The sequence below is a fragment of the Carica papaya genome, chromosome 5 (assembly GCF_054855325.1).
Source record: "Carica papaya isolate Zhongbai chromosome 5, ASM5485532v1, whole genome shotgun sequence".
In the NCBI taxonomy this organism is placed as follows: Eukaryota; Viridiplantae; Streptophyta; class Magnoliopsida; order Brassicales; family Caricaceae; genus Carica; species Carica papaya.
In genome coordinates this window covers 32,919,796-32,926,381 of record NC_142313.1, presented here as the reverse complement: position 1 = coordinate 32,926,381, position 6,586 = coordinate 32,919,796, and positions in this window count along the sequence as shown.

Genomic DNA, 6,586 nt, shown 5'->3' with positions numbered 1-6,586 from the left:
AACAAAAATTATTATCTTTTTCAGTCAATACTTTAGTATCAAAACAATGTTTTAACCTTATAAACATTGTATTTAGGGCCTTATATCTACTGTTTCCATATATGGTCACTATTATTTTCTTACAGTTGTTGATGATAAGAATAGGTTTTCATGAATTTTTCTTATGAAGACCAAAGGAGAAGCACGAAGTATTATAATCAATTTTTCCCATGAAGACCAAGGACTAAGAGAGACACAATTTAACAAAAGTATTAAGTGTGTTAGATTAGATAATGGCAAGAAGTTTATTATACTAGATTTCTATGCAAATAAAAGGGTTATACCTTAGACAACATGCCCATATACACCACAACAAAATAGTGTGGTGGAATGGAAACATCAACACATTATAAACATAATGTGAGCCATGAAGTTTCAAACAAGTATGCCCAACAAATTTTGTGCTGACTGTGTGCTTTATGCAGTTTACTTAATTAATTGAATACCTTCTCTTGCTACCAACAACAAAACTACTTTTGAGATCATATATGGTAAAACCCCAAAATTTACTCATTTAAAAGTCTTTGGTTGTTAGTGTTATGCTTCTAATACTTCTCATGTTTCAAAATTGGATCCTAAAGCCACAAAGTGTGCATTCCTAGGATATCATTATAATGTTAAAGGATATCGTACTTATGATTTAAACTCTCAAAAAGTATATGTTTCCAGAGATGCCATCTTTGTAAAGAACATCTTCCCTTTCTTAATATCCTTTACTCACAATTCAAAAAACTTTGTATACCCACATATTAATGATTTTATAACAGAGTAATACAGTGATCCTACGCAATGTTCAAATCATCAAGATGATGTTGATCATGCTGACAATGCTGAGGCAATAAATTCTGGTAATATATCTACTATTGATTTCATACAACAAATACATTCTAACCATGCATTTGAATCTAATCATACTCACACAAATACCCATATTGACCAAAATAATATCTCATAAATTCCACCAATGCAAGTACAATATACTAATCTAACCACCACTACACAAAATACATCATTACCCAGACGTTCCAATAGGGTTGTTGAGCAACATGCTCACTTATATGACAACTATATATATGGTCTTTAGTCCTAACAGTTCAAAAGCATCTACACCATATTCCATACTCAATGTCTTATCATATAACTACATTAGTCTAAAACATAAGCCTTTTCTCTTAGATATCTGAAATGATAAAGAACCAACTTCTTATAATGAAGCCATTAAACATCCTTGTTGCAAAGTGACAATGCTTAATGAACTAAAAGCATTAGAAAAAAATCAAACATAGGAGTTAACCATTATGTCTCTTAACAAAAGGCCTATAGGATATAAATGGGTATATAAAATTAAAAGAAAAATAAATGTTTCAATAGATATTAGAGATTCTAGGCATAATCATGATCATAATCTTCTCCTTGAGTTTTGGATTGTGATATTTTCTATGATTTTAGACGTTGGAATATATTATTTTATTAACGATAAATATTATCTCGGTGTACCTCTTCTCTATATATATTCACAACTCATGGGAATAAAATGAGAAGAAAAAATTTTGGCCCTAGATTATTTAGATTTTTTCATGGTATCAAAGCCATTAAATGTAAATCGTCATGGCTAGTGATGGGAAGAAAATATATGAAGGGGGACTACTCGAGCCAACGCAGTTTAAACGATGGTGGGAGAAGTCTTGTGACTAATTCTGATATAATGAGAATTAGTGAATTGAGTGACGAACAATGAGCCATTGCTCAGCATGTTAAACTCACACAAAGGTGATGTTAATGAGAGGTTAGTGGTAAGCAAATTTTTTTGCCTTGAATTATTGATACAGTTGCTTTGCATCACATGACCAAGACATATGAATGTTTGAGTGACTTGCGCAATATTACGCCATGTTTAGTTAGGTTGCCAGATGGAACTGAAATCATAGCTTTAAAAGAGGGAACAGTGATTATTACAGAGAAATTAAACTTATGACATGCTTTATTTGTGCCTAAGTTGAACTGCAATTTGATTTTTGTGTCACAGTTTCTTAATGATTCCAATTTTGTTATCCAATTTACTAATAAAATTTATGCTATACAAGACTGTAGTTCAAGGATGCTGATTGGAGTGGGTGAACAATGCGAAGGTCAAAGAAGTGACTCTTGTTCATGTTTACAAAATAAAAGGTACTGCACCGTTTAAACTCTAGCATAGTAGAATGAATCATCCCTCCTCTAGGATAGTAGAATTAATTTCTGAAGTTAATAGTAGCAGTAAAAGTGATAATGTTAAAAATAAGTTCTGCAACATCTGTTTTAGAGCTAAGCAAACAAAAATATGTTATTTCTTAGTAATAATAATGCTAAAAAAAGTTTTGACTTGATTTATTGTGATTTATAGGAGCTTATAGAGCTCTTGCTTCTTGTGGAGTTATTTATTTCTTAATAATCATTGATGGCTATTTTTATGCGGTGTTGATATATTTATTAAATAGAAAAGCTGAGGTTGCTTGTGTTCTTAAAAACTTCATCGTAATAGTTAGACAACAACTTGAGAAAGATGTAAAAATTTTTAGGAGTAATAATAGTATTGAGTTTTTGTGTTTGAACATAGAATTTTACATCAAACTTCTTACATTAGGACACCCCAACATAATGGACATTTAGTCAAAAAATATCGTCACATTCTAAAGGTGGCAAGAGCCTTGAATTTTCAAACACATTTACTTATTGAGTTTTGGGGTAAATGTATTCTTACAGCTGGATATTTGATTAATAGAACATTATCTATTCTATTGGATGCTAAAACACTATAAGATCCTATATGGACAGACACCTTTCTACAAACACATTTGCACTTTTTTAAGTGTTTGTGTTATTCACATAACCAAAATTGAGATAAGGATAAATTTACTAGCCGGAGCCAAAAGTGTATTTTTTTTGGGTATCCGTTTGGGAAGAAAGTTTGAAGGTTGCATGATTTAGAAAGTGTAGAATATTTTATTTCAAGAGACATTATCTTCATTGAAATGAAGTTCCTATACGCCAACAGTATTATAGATTCTTCCTTGACTAAGAATGGGGTTGCAAATTACTCCGTAGATGATGAGAACTCTTATATAAAGGATGACATAAAAGAGTAGGAAGCTTCAACCTCGAGTGGGGAACACGAGGTGAATACTAAGATAAGTCATGATAAGGAGATGCCTACTGATATGAATGCTGGAGTAGGAGACAGGGGGGCACCAACATAGGAGGACCTATGGTGTTTGATAAATAACTTGTGAAGGAAAAAAAGGTTAAACAACCTTCTGTTTGTTTGAAGGACTACTTAACACATACCATTTAAGTAAGCCCCTTAGCAAGTTCATCGTTCCAATAGAAGTCCTCATATACACCCTATCCTATAGCACATTATGTGAATTGTGATAAATTTTATGTGCGACATTGATTTTTTTTACAACTGTAACCACATAGTTTGAACCTAATACTTACGTTGAGGCAGAAAGGATAAACGTTGGAGAAAAATAATGAGAAATGAGATACAGACTCTTGAGGACAACGGAACATGGATAATAAAAGATTTTCCTCACGGAAAGAAAGCAATCAGGAGCAAAAAGGGTCTACAAGATTAAATATAATTCAAATGGAAGTATCGAGAGATGCAAAGAACACTTAGTGATCCTTGAAAACAATCAAGTAGAAGGCATAGCTTACAATGAGACTTTCTCCCCAACAACAAAGATGGTCATTGTACAAACTTTTTTTTTGCAGTTGCAGCTGTGAGGAATTAAGAATTGATGGATGTATATAATGCATTTCTGCACTAGTGAGTTGGATGAAGAGGTGTCTATGAAAATGCCACTTGGTTCTACTTCTCCTATGCCAGGTAAGGTATACAAACTTCAAAAGTCATTGTATGGTTTATGGTAAGCACACAAGTGTTGGTTTGCCAAGTTAGTAATGACCCTAAGAACTTATGAAACAAAACAGTCATATTCTTATTACTCACTTTTTACTTATAAAGATTGACATATTTTACTCAACGTTCTTGTCTTTGTTGATGATCTAATTATATTTGGGAATGATGGAACAGTTGTGCAAAAGTTTAAAAATTATTTGAGTAGGTGTTTTTATATGAAAAATTTAGGAAAATAAAATATTTCTTGGGGATTGAAGTAACACAAAATCAGAAGGTTTCTTCTTGTATCAGTGTAAATATGCACTAAACATTATTTTTGAGACCGGTCTATTGGGAGCTAAGTCGGCTGACACTCCTATTGAACAAAATTATAAATTAACACTTGCTGAGAATGCTGATTTAAAAGATATTAGACAGTATAAATGCTTGGTAGGACACTTAATTTGCTAGATAATTACTCAGTCCAAATTGTCTTACTGTGTGTATATTCTTGTACATTTCTACAACAACCAAAGATGAACATTGGGAAACAGCTTTGAGAATTGTTTGATATTTGAAAAGAAATCGAATTCAAGGTATCCTCCTGCGTGCTAATTACGACTTGAAACTGTACGTTTATTGTGAATCTAATTAGGTAAGTTGTCATTTAACGTGATGATCCTTGACCAGTTATTTTGTTCTTTTGGACAATTCACCAATCTCTTGGAAAACCAAGAAGCAATAGACAATGTCCACTCTTTGGCTAAAACAGAATATAGGTCCATGACAACTACTACTTATGAATTAAATTTGCTGAAAAGATTGTTATTTCTTGGTATGATGCATTCAAGATCTATACATCTGTATTGTAGTAGTTAGATGATTTTACACATAGCTACTACTCTAGTTTTTCATGAACGAATAAAACATATTGAATTTGATTTCTATTTTGTATGTGATGAAATACAAAATGATAGTATTCGAAGCAAATATGTGCATACTTATATGCAGCTTGCAGACATCTTTACGAAGGCTTTAGACAAGTGATAGTTTGATTTTCTTCTTTGCAAGTTAGGCGTTCAGGATCCTCATGCCTCAATTTAGGCGATGGGGGAGAATATTGGATATTCTAGGCACGGTCAAGATCATGATCTTTTTGTTGATTTTTGGATCATGGACGATCATGATCTTATCTTCTCCTTGATTTTTAGATCATGATATTTTCCTTAATTTTAGGCGTTAGTATATATTATATTATTAATTGTAAATATTATCTTGGTATACTTCTTTTCTATATATATTCATAACTCATAGGAATAAAACAACAAGAAAAACTTTTGGCCCCAAATTACTTAGATTGTTTTTAATAGAACGTTACAAAACTAGATTAGTTATTAAGGATCATACATAAAATTTGGTATAGATTATATTGACACTTTTTCTCCAGTTGCAAAATTAACCACATTTATATCTTTACTAGATATTGTAGCCTCTATAAGCTGGTTTCTACACCAACTACATCTAAATAATGCATTTTTACATGTGTCTTGTTTGAAGAATTTTATATGACTATTTCCCTTAGATTTCATGTTTCTCAATCTAATTAACTAATGCAAGTTGAAGAAACGTTTATACAGATTAAAGCAGGCCAGCCGAGAATGGCATTTTAAATTAACAAAAATATTAAAAAGCTAAGGATATATTCAATCTCATTCAGATTCATCTCTTTTCTTGAAATCCAGTAAGAATTACTTCATTGCACTTTTGATATACGTTGAGGATGTTATTATTTCTAGTGATGACATGTATCAAGTGCAAGCAATTAAGGATTTTCTACACCAAACATTTAGGATAAAGGATCTAGGTAAACTAAATTTTTTTCTAAGCTTAGAAATAACTAGTTCACAATATGGAATTAATGTTTGTTAAAGGAAATATACACTTGATCTCCTATAAGAGACTAGTTTTTGGGCTGTAAACCTACTTCCACTCTTATGGTATCTTCTGTTAGACTAACCTAACGGGATGGTACATCTCTTACAGACTTAAAAGGATACATAAAGCTTATTGGTAAAGTAATATACCTTACTAATACTAGACTAAATATTTATTATGCTGTGTAACAACTTTCTCAATTCCTAAAATCACCAATACAACATCTTTAAGCTACACACTAGGTCTTGAGATATCTCAAAGGTACACCAGTACAAGGAGTCTTTTATCCCTCTTAAAATTTTCATATTTTAAAAGCATTTAGTGGTTTCAGCTTGGCTACTTGTCCATACTCAGGTAAATCAATAATTGATTTTTGTTTATTTTTAGGTGATGCCTTTATATCATAGAAGTCTAAAAAATAATAAACAATTTCACGGTCTTCATTGAAAGCTTATCGAGCACTTGTAGTAGTTATATGCGAAATTCAAAGATTACTACACCCGTTGAATGTTTTGCAGCTTGCTCCATCGACCACTACATTTTATTGCGCTAATCTCTTAACAATTAAAATTGTAAAAAAATCATTTTTCCACGAACGCACCAACTACATAGAAATTAATTGCCAAATTGTTAAATGTAAAGTATCTAATGGACTAATCCACCTTTTACTTGTACTATGAACCTGCCAACTTGCAGATGGCTTCATAAAGGCATTACAACATTCTGTAT